Below are 10,000 nucleotides of genomic sequence, written 5' to 3' on the forward strand. Positions count from 1 at the left end.
TACGGTAGCACTACTATCTTCGCCTCATCAAACATGTCTCTGAGCCATCTTATTGTCGATCTTATCTAGGATTCCGCATTAAATTAGCATCGTTACGTATCGTCACAACGTTTCGTCGTTCTCGGCGTCGATTGCGTCGATAATCCTGTGAATGTGTTGCCAACAGCACACACGGGCACACGCGACTGTAAACTAGCGATCATCTATCACAACAACACTTAATACGCTTACGAAGCAGGCGTTGCGCTCTACAGTGTTATGATCACTTTAGCCTTTTGGCATTGTGTTCTTTTCAATTAGTCGACATTGGCTCACGTGGCAATGCACTGATGCACTACGGTACGTAACAACAAACCAAACAACACCACGAAACGCAAATTGAAGGGAACTAAATAATCAAACAAATCATCCAAACAGTAATTCCGATCCGTGAGATAATTACTCAGCAAAACCGCGGATGGCGACAGACAAACGCGCTGCCACAAACACAAATCCCTCTACTTCGTCACAGTGGCGGTTGAATATCCTTTTTGTCCTGGTGATTGCGGTGCCGCGTTCGCTTTGCGCTTCACACACCGTCCGTGTACCGTTTACGATGTTGCTGGAACACGTGCTAAACTGACACTGAAACACGTTTTCCTCGTGTTCCACGCTGCCCGCGGAGACCGAAACGGAAACGGAAACAATACAGCCGCTTCGTGCCGGCTTCGGGTTCGATGCCGAACCGACCCGAGTGCATATAACATGCGTTCGTCCTGAGTTCCTTTGAAAAACGCATGAACATGAGCATGAACATGAGGAGATGTGGGGGTTGATTGGGAGGAGGGTGCGATGGTAATTGGAATGATTTTTAGTACAACGGAACCAGCATCGCATAATGTATAGAGCTTATATGAGTCATAACGAATGCGACTAGCGATTGCGTTCATTGACACATAATGATACTCGAAACTATCTAGACCAATTGTCAAATTTTAGTGTCATCATTTCATTTTATGAAATAAAGATTGCAGACGCTGCACAGTTCATTCTGTCCATTGATGATACCAAAGAAAATTTATTGCGCATCTAATAGCGAGATCCTAACGGTTAGTTCATTGTCCTATTTTGTTGTCTTGGACAATGCGAGGTGCAATGTAACTGCATACGTTTAAGGGAGAGGCTTACGTATTGTTTTGTGAATTGGTTGTTGTCATATGTTCTGAATGATGAATTTTTCTCCAATATATAAGAATATGTTTTTAATTACGTTTTGTTACAGTTATTTAGTTTCGCTATTTAGTGATACTTAGTTGTGCGGATTAATTGTTTTAGTTTATTTTATATTACAGGAAAATCAGTAATTTTCATTGTTTTACGTTCTGTTATTGCTCTTCCTAAAATTATTGTTATCTAAATATATTACCAACGTTTTGCTGTCTATCTGAAGAAAATTGTCGATTTGCTGTCCATCGGAGCATCCACTGCAAACAACTGGACCGATTCTTTAAAAATTTGAACATTTCATTTCATCGCTTACGTCACTTGCTAGATGACCCCTTCGTGGTTTTAAGCCTTCGGTTCTTTTTATAAAATAAGTCTGTAAAGCACGATTTATTCTTATCGTAACTGTTAAAACCATTCTCGTAAAAACTGGAAAAAAATATATTTTTAAAGAACCTTTAATAAATGGGTTCTTGCGAATCAATACGAGGATCAACCGATTATCCAAAGAAATTAGAAAGAAGAATATAATTTTCATTCGCCATCAAACTATCATTCGGTATCAAACTACGCTGGATAGAAAAATTAAAAAATGCATTTTTTTGCAATCATGAAGGTTTTAATAAGAAGTTAAGGGGGGGCTTTGGTTATTTCGGGTCCAGAAAAGGCTTATTTTTGAAGATTTTTAGTGAAAAACCATTTTTTTTGTGAAAAAAACCATTCCACTTAATTTTTTCAAGTGTATGTCATATAAAACTACAACTTTTCAAGAATATTTGGTTCTATTTTGGAGAAGATTTGATCAAAACTACGTTTATGGCATCATATCTACAAAGGCAAGTTTGCAAAAATGTACTTTTTGCGGTGCCCATCGTAGCCACGTGCTGGGTAATCAGAAATATTCAAATGAATATTCTTTTGTTAGATTATGAGTATATCCAGGTAGCCCCGACGAGTTTTTGTTGAATTTTCCATTTTTAGATTTTTGGCAGATTTTTTAAGTTGAAAAAGTGATGCTTTTTTCGATGTTGCCTCAAAAAACAACACTTTACATAATTTTAAAAAATATTTTAAAAAAAGGATCAACAATTTTTATAAAAACTCGACGGGGCTACCTGCCAAATAGTGTACAGATTATGTGTTCAAAATTTCAAATCGATCTGCCCAGTAGTTTTTGTGCTACGATGGGCACCGACTTTGTAAACACAGGTTTTGGGAAACGCGATTCTAAGTTTCGAGAAGCATTGAGCCTTGTATGAAAGGCGGATTTTCAAAAATACATATCTTTGTCAGTTTTGCTTCGATTGATCCCAAAATTTTACACAGTACTCTTGAAAGAATAAGCACTCATAAAAAAATGTAAAAAGTAAATGCGAAGAAGTAAAATAAAATACCGAAGCCCCCCCCCCCCCCCCCCTTAAAACAAACCCTCCAGACTTCCCTGGTGTTCTTTTCTCTATAATTTTTCTTTGAATGCCCTTTGTTGAATAAAATTATTATTGAGCTGTTCTGTGACCACATAAGCTACATTACACGACGGAAGGCTGAGGAATCTTAAATACGCGGATGAAATATCCTACATTCAATCGCAAATTATGAAGCACAAGCCTGACAAGCCCAATTAAAATAACATCCTTTTAAATGTCGGATTGAATCCTCTAGCAGCTGTACTTATCAACATTCGCCAAAGGCACGCTTGGATCCTAATAAATTGTCATAGACTTGACGTTGAAAACTTAATTTGCAAACCTGTAGAACCTGTAATTCTGCTGCTGTCACGGGAACGAAATTAAATGCATTACATTAAGTCTGTCGATCATTGTGCCATCGTTGTACGCGATCTTACAATTGAACTTGAAAGCGACACAATATTATTCAACTTCTACGTGACATTTTCTAGCTCGTGATGGATTGGCGTTTTCCTCTCCTTTCTCTTGTTTACATTCTACAGGAAATCCTGATTCACGAGTTTTTGATCCAATCTTCTGATCTTCCGAAATCACAACGAATGTAACAATCAATTATGCTAGAGACAAAATTCGCGCATCCATAGCAAAATATGCTGTTCTCTCTTCGAAGCACTAACTAGCTCTATATATATTACTACGGTTCACTCCACAGTCTAGAGTCTAGATAGAGCATTTTTTCTCGGAAATCTAAATCTTGCCTTCGCCTAATGGTCGGTCCTGCCACGCTCGCGTAATATACCGCTCCAGCTCATAGCACTACTAGCCACACGCATAAGATGAGCTGCTAAAACTGTTCTTCGAATTGTATGTATTGTTTTTTTTTTAATGTTTCAAACCTTCCAGGAACTCCACGCGCCTTTTCCACCCAAACCAGGTCGTCCGATCCCTCCTTTATCCAGCCCGGTTTTCGGCCCCGTGCTGCATACTAACACTGGGCTGGCCGGCCACTCTTCCCGACGACCACATTCGCATTCATGATGGAAGTTAGAAGTGCCACGTTCCTTCCTTCCGGGTTTGCTGATACTCTTTTCATTCAAAACACGCGGCAACGCCGTAACGCCGGTGGTTGATGATAGGTCCACCGAGAGTGATGCATTCTCGTTGCGTTGCGAGGGTGTAATGCCATCATTACACGCCATTTGGGAATCTTCTTATACCGCGTCGTGCGCCACCATATCATGCCGACGACGACGACTACGATACCACACGCGCACTTCGGCTTATCACAACAAAACTCCCACCACCTTCGGACCAAACAACCACATCGGTGGCACTGGTTTCGAGGCTCACTACTCCTCATCCTGTTCCTCCTCCTCCGCCTCCTCCTCCGCCGTCCACCTTCCAGACCAGACAACATCTGGGTGGAAGCAATTTTCCAAAACGATTCCCACAATGACCGCCGCTGTTATTCTAGAATCTAATCATCAAGCCCAATCGATCTACGTGCAACCGCCGGTAGGATAAACAAATCCAGCCGACCGACCAACCAACCGACCGACCGACCCCTGGCCCCGAATACTCCTCTCCTTCTACTGCGTCGAGTTCCCTCCTCTTGCCCCGTACTGGTACTCTTTTCGGGCGGGACGGGCGGGTGTTATCATACCGCCGCTGAAGTATGTCCTTCTGTTCTCTATCCCGTGCCCGTCCGTGCGGGCTCTCTTCCCGTGCTCGGGAAATCTCGGTCAGGGCAGAGGCCAGACGGCGGGCCATTGCTTGCGGCGTGCATGGCGAACCCCTGGTAAGCCCCGGGCGACCCCCCCCGGACAAGTACCGGAGGCGACCTTTTGCGTTACCACACCACGTGACACGTGACTTTGCGCAACCGGCACCACACTCCAGCAGCAGCAGAGGCGGCAGCAGCAGCAGCAGCAGCAGCAGCAAAGCGCCCAAACAAATAGCTCCTTCGTTAGGAAACATTGATTAGCATATGGTGTGGCGTTGGAACGTCGTTGAAATGATCAATTTCTTCTCAGGGGCGCCCGTGCGAAAGATCCCGTACCCCCTGCGCTGGGACGCTGCGGAGGATGCGGCGGAGAGTGTTGTGTTGTCGAGAGGACCGCAAACGCGGGGGGTTAAAGCATCGTCACCGCCGCCGCCATCGCCGCCGCCGTACGCGGTTATGTTAAATGCAAAATAAACATTACCGCCCGCGATAAGCGACCCGCAGACGCACGAGCAGCAGCAGCAGCAGCAGCAGCAGCAAGTGAATTATGAGAAAACATAAAACGAAACGAGATTTTTTCCTTTTCTCTACTCCCCCCTCTTACTGGACCCATTCCTTCTACGCAGTCACGGACCAACTGCGTAGAGGCGTCGAAGGGTCGAAGGACTCGAAGGGCGAGCTTTCGCTGCCCGCCGCCTACCATTCCCATTTTCTAGTACCGCTGTGCGCGCTATTTACATATTTTTTCTTATTTACTAATACCGGACCATTCCGGACAAACCGATTTTGGAACCGATTCCGATGAGAGTTCACTTCACGAGCGTCTGACAAATGGTTCGCCCTTATCCCCTTATATGGTCTATGGCTACTGTGCTGTTTAAGAAAACGCTTAATTACCGCGCCACACCGGACCGCGCGGACTTTAGAGAGGAAAACTCGGCTCTACGGCTGTAATGACCATTTCCGGTGTGCCGGAGGGAGGTTCGTGGACCCCACCCGTGATGAAAGGAGGGCGGGATCCAGTGATCCCTCCGGTCTTAATTATTCCTATGGTGACGAGTATAGGTAGGGAGTCCCCGGTGTCTGTGTGTGTGTGTGTGTGTGTCGTAAGGTACTCTGTTTTATGCTCCGTTCGCACGCAACACGCAGGGTGCAGTTTGATTAAATGCAGTATAAATGATGCATATGAGGGTTGCCCGTTCCAAGGGCAACACACACACACACACACACACACACGCAGTGCTACTACTATGTATGTTACGGAAGCGACTCGTTTGCTGGCGAGCTACAAAAAGCCCTAGGACCTAGGACTACAACCAGTGTTACGGTACTTCGGTTAGTATCATTTGCATTTGAAACGAACGGAACGAATGTTTCGAAAGTTTCTAAAGGACAGTTTTGCTGGCAATCAGTCTTTTCTTATCCGCCGACCGTCACGTCGCCTTTCCTGAGACAAAGTAGGCGGTAGCGGCATTCGGCGTTGAACTTAATCGCCGTCAATCAATCTATCATCGGCCTTCTTCAACTCCGGTGCCAAATCTTCAGCTGACCCATGTTTGCAAATTATTTCCACCACCCGGAGAGGGAGGGGAGGGTGGTCTCTGTTGTTACCAAATAACCCGGGACGTTAATGAGGATATTTGTATAACCCTGGGCCTGCCTGGGTGTGACAGCGATCGGCAGCTCCGAGCATTGGTCAGCGCCGTGGCCATATTACGTGCGACTAATTCGGCCGCCAAGCCAAGCACACAGCCTCCTCCAAGCCATCAATCTCCAACTTTAGATAGGCGGACTGCCTCGTCCTTACTCAACAACAACAACAACAACAACAACAACAATCTTCTGCCCGCCGCCACCAGCACCACCACCACCACCATCACTGATCGAAACCAAGAAATGTAATTAAACTTTTATTTAGAATCCCTCTTTTATTCGCCAACGACCCATTACCCCTTGGATAAATTACGATTTTATCGTTTTAGATTCAATTTAAAGCACATTTTATAGCGATTGCCAAAGTTTTGTGGGGCCCGCACTTCGGCCGCCCGCTTCCTTTGCCCGGGACCTTGCCGCGGACGAGACGGACGGGCGTGATGCGCTGGTGGCGGTGGGTGGCGGTGTATAATTCGACACTTCAGGGCCGCTGAAGCAGAGTTTGATTGGAGGACAATATGCACCGGAGGGCAGGGGTGAGGGGCCCCAAAAAAGGGGTTTGAAGTTATTGCCACGCGGCGAACTTCCTTCTACCCCGCCCCCCGGAGGTGAGGATGATGCGACCGGAAGGAGCGATTGTTCAACAGATGCATGGCTTTGTGGATTGTTTAATTTTCTCGCTTCAGCTCGTCGATTGCCGTTTTTGATAGCTTGTTAGGAATTTTTATCTAATAACGTCATGTCGTGTGATTAGTTTGATTTGCGTTTAAAAAAGAGAATAATGCTCATATGATTATTTATGCACACGACTTTAAGGAGATTTAGGTATGTTATAAGACATTGACTTTTACATTTTTTCATCAATGCTGATCCTTTCAAGAGTATTGGGCAAAATTTTGGGATCAATCGAAGAAAAACTGACAAAGACATTGATTTTTGAAAAACCGCCTTTCATACAAGGCTCGCAACTTTGAACAGCGTTTTCCAAAACCTACGTTTTCAAAGTCGGTGTCCTGTTGGAAAAACTGTTGGATCGGAACCTTTTAAAAATTCATAGTACCAAATACCAGGAAATCTAATATTTTTTTTATGAAAAAAAAGTGTAACTCATTTCTAAGAACTATGTAAAACTCTTTTAAAAAAGCGTACCTTTTTCAATTCCATAATAATACCAAAAATTAACAAATTGGAAGTTTAACAAAGTATTGGCGGACTCTAAAATTGTTGCCATAATTTTTGCAACTACTTTTTCTTAAATTGCGACCAAATATTCTTTAAACATTGTAATTTAATATAACTTTCAGGCAAAAAATAGTTAGACGGTTTCGTCAAAAAAATCATCAAAAATGTTTTTTTTTCCGAACCCAATCCTCCTTTTAAAGGAAGAGAGAATTTTTCGTGACGAAACTATAAAATTCCATGGTTTTTCCTAAAAAAAACATATGAAAGTAAAGTTTTTTTAGAAGTATCAATACCTAGATTGACGTATATCTATAAACAAAAAAACAGCCATAGCATCAATGCCCGAGAGACACGTCTACAAAAATGCACTCTTTGCAGTTTCCACCGTTCCGTCATGCTCAATCATCAGAGATATGCAAATCGATACAATTTCGTTAGATTATTAGCTCCCCCAAGTGGGTATATTTGAAGTTTTCGATGTTTCTAGTGTTGGTAAAATTTTGAATTGGTTTTTATCGATTTAAAAAACCCAGTTTAGCAAGTTTTTTACAAACAGTTTTATAAAACCTCAATGGTCGTACCTCGTACATTCATTGCTGAGTAAGAGTTTCAGTGTTCAAAAATATCAGTATAGTAGTGTTTATATTAAGATGAACACTGATTTTGAAAGCATTAGCTCGGTGCAAAGCGACTGATAGACAATTCCTTGACACCAATTCTTGAAAAATGCGTCGTTCCGAAAAAAAATTTAACACAAAAAATAATGAAATGAAATACGTTAATATATGGTGATCTGTGGCACCACCAACGGACCGCTGAAAGGAGATAATCATGTGAACGTAATTGTGGGGGGATGTTTTTTTTTGCCTTTCGTCAAAAAGGTGCGCAGTTGCCATATTTCAGCCAAAAAACAGGAAAAAGTGATTACCATTAGAGGGCACATTATTCATGAGAGAACGTTAGAGGCACGGCGCGAGAACCAACAGAACCACCCCCTACCCGACCCACTCCCCCACCCCATTACTGCGGCTATCCTTTTGGTTCGTCGCTTTATTTCCGCAAAACCAGATAGAACAATACACCAACTGACCAACACCGGCTCCCAACGCCGTTGTTTTGGGAGGATCCGTCCGTAGCAGCAGTTGTTTTCTTCGTTTCCCCCCCCCCCCCCCCCATCTTTCCGCACCGTAAGTTCTTCAAGACCGATCTGGCCGGCCCCGGTTGAATGAAAGTCAACCGTTATCGCCGCCGGCTAGGAATGCCGGTCGGCTGAAAATGGGAAAAAAGAAGTAATTAATTTTTGCCTTCCTCGAAACTCGCCCCTTTACTGCCCTCTTGAGGAGTTAGGGGGAGGGGCGTGTGGTGGTGGAGCAGTGGTGCAGCAGAGAAAGGATAATCAATGTTTGGCGAGTGCGAAGAACATGAAAGGTATGTTGTAATGAAATTTATTAACATAAGGAAATGGCAAAGCGCGGAAAGGAAAAAGGAGAGAGAATGTTAGAAAGTGGGTCCAACCAGCCAGCCAGCCAGCCGCGAAACTGGCGCACAAGAGGCGCACCAAAACAGCTCAAAAACTCAATTTCAACTGCAAATGATTATTAGTTCGTAGCTGTCAAATTTCTCCTAATTTACCTTTGATGAAGTCGTCGAGCCGAGAGCTGCGGCGGAAGTTCACCAACACGTTACAAACCCGTTGGGTCAGCGTTTTGCGAATTGCGAACGAGAGTACACGCTTCGGACTTCGGGACGGAACCGTTGGTCCGTTTTGTCAATATTTGCCGTTTCATCTTGCCAACCCGTTGCAGCAATGGTACTCCGGATTAGTATTTCCGGATGAATTCTCGCTATTGGTCGCTTCTGTTGCGTTTGAAGGATCGTCTGACAGTTTAGCTATAAAAAGATATATCTGTTGGACGATTGTGTTACCTACGACCTTCTGTTTTGGGTTGCAATTTATTTAAGCTTAATTTATAGACTTTGCTAGAGCATCAAAATCGACAACTCGTACCAAGCAGTCTGCGCTTCATGCAACGATTTTGCGACCACCCCATTGCAACATAATCAATCATACTGGAATATCAAGTCCACTCAAAATCATGGATACATATATTGAGTATGACGTCAAAACAACACAACAAAACTATTTGTGCAAACGGTGCACATAAAACAGCGTAACGAATATCTGCACTCGACAGGATAAGACAGGATTCGACCAGGGATTGGTTTCAACCAGACACGTGCAATTGCCCTATCGTGTCCGTTTAACATATAGAAGTACACGTAGTTCAACAAAACAGATCCACTAAAGACAGCTCCTGTCCTCGCATCTCTATCCGCATAATACTTGAAGAGACAATTAGAGGTGCGTTCACTTCAATGGCCGATTATCTATAATTTAACTGAAGAAAACCATAATAGTTTATTCATAAAGTCCAACCCCTCCGCTGAGCCGAAAAGGCGAACAGACGAACAGGCGAAAGCAAAAACTGCATCACAGCAGGCGGATGAAGTGCCAGCGCGCGGACTATCCTCCTCGTGACGGCATTATCCAGTGTCGAATCATCCTGGCCCCGATGATTCAACGCCGCACAGCCGCAACTCCCTTTGCGTGACTACGCGTGTCCTCACGGTGCAGCAGGCGGTTATGTTGTTAGGCGAGTGTTATTCCAGTGGCTTTACAACAGCTTGCGCGGAACCCTCGACGGTACTGTCGGTCGGTACGGTTCAGGTTTAGGTTCAGCAAGGGCCACGGAGACGCCTGAGATATTCTTACGCATTACTGTGTGTGTGTGTGTTATGGAAGGGGAAAGGATCAGCCAAGAGGGCGCGT

At 44.1% G+C, this 10,000-nt stretch overlaps 1 protein-coding gene across 8 annotated transcripts in view; it reads right to left on the reverse strand.

The window, feature by feature from the left end:
* LOC125956438 (neuronal growth regulator 1-like) overlaps positions 1 to 10,000 on the reverse strand; it is a 106,559-nt gene that overhangs the window by 78,068 nt on the left and 18,491 nt on the right. Inside the window, exon 1 of one of the 8 annotated variants that reach the window (XM_049688314.1) lies at positions 3,603 to 4,832. The exons of 3 other annotated variants lie outside the window; for them this stretch is intronic. The gene's annotated coding sequence lies outside the window, so the exon portion shown is untranslated. Of the gene's footprint in view, positions 1 to 442; positions 942 to 1,405; positions 1,424 to 3,602; positions 4,833 to 10,000 lie in introns of those variants that run through there. 4 more of the 8 variants (XM_049688315.1, XM_049688310.1, XM_049688316.1 and 1 more) reach the window with 4 other exon arrangements.

The sequence above is a fragment of the Anopheles darlingi genome, chromosome 3 (genome assembly GCF_943734745.1).
Source record: "Anopheles darlingi chromosome 3, idAnoDarlMG_H_01, whole genome shotgun sequence".
Taxonomy (NCBI): Eukaryota; Metazoa; Arthropoda; class Insecta; order Diptera; family Culicidae; genus Anopheles; species Anopheles darlingi.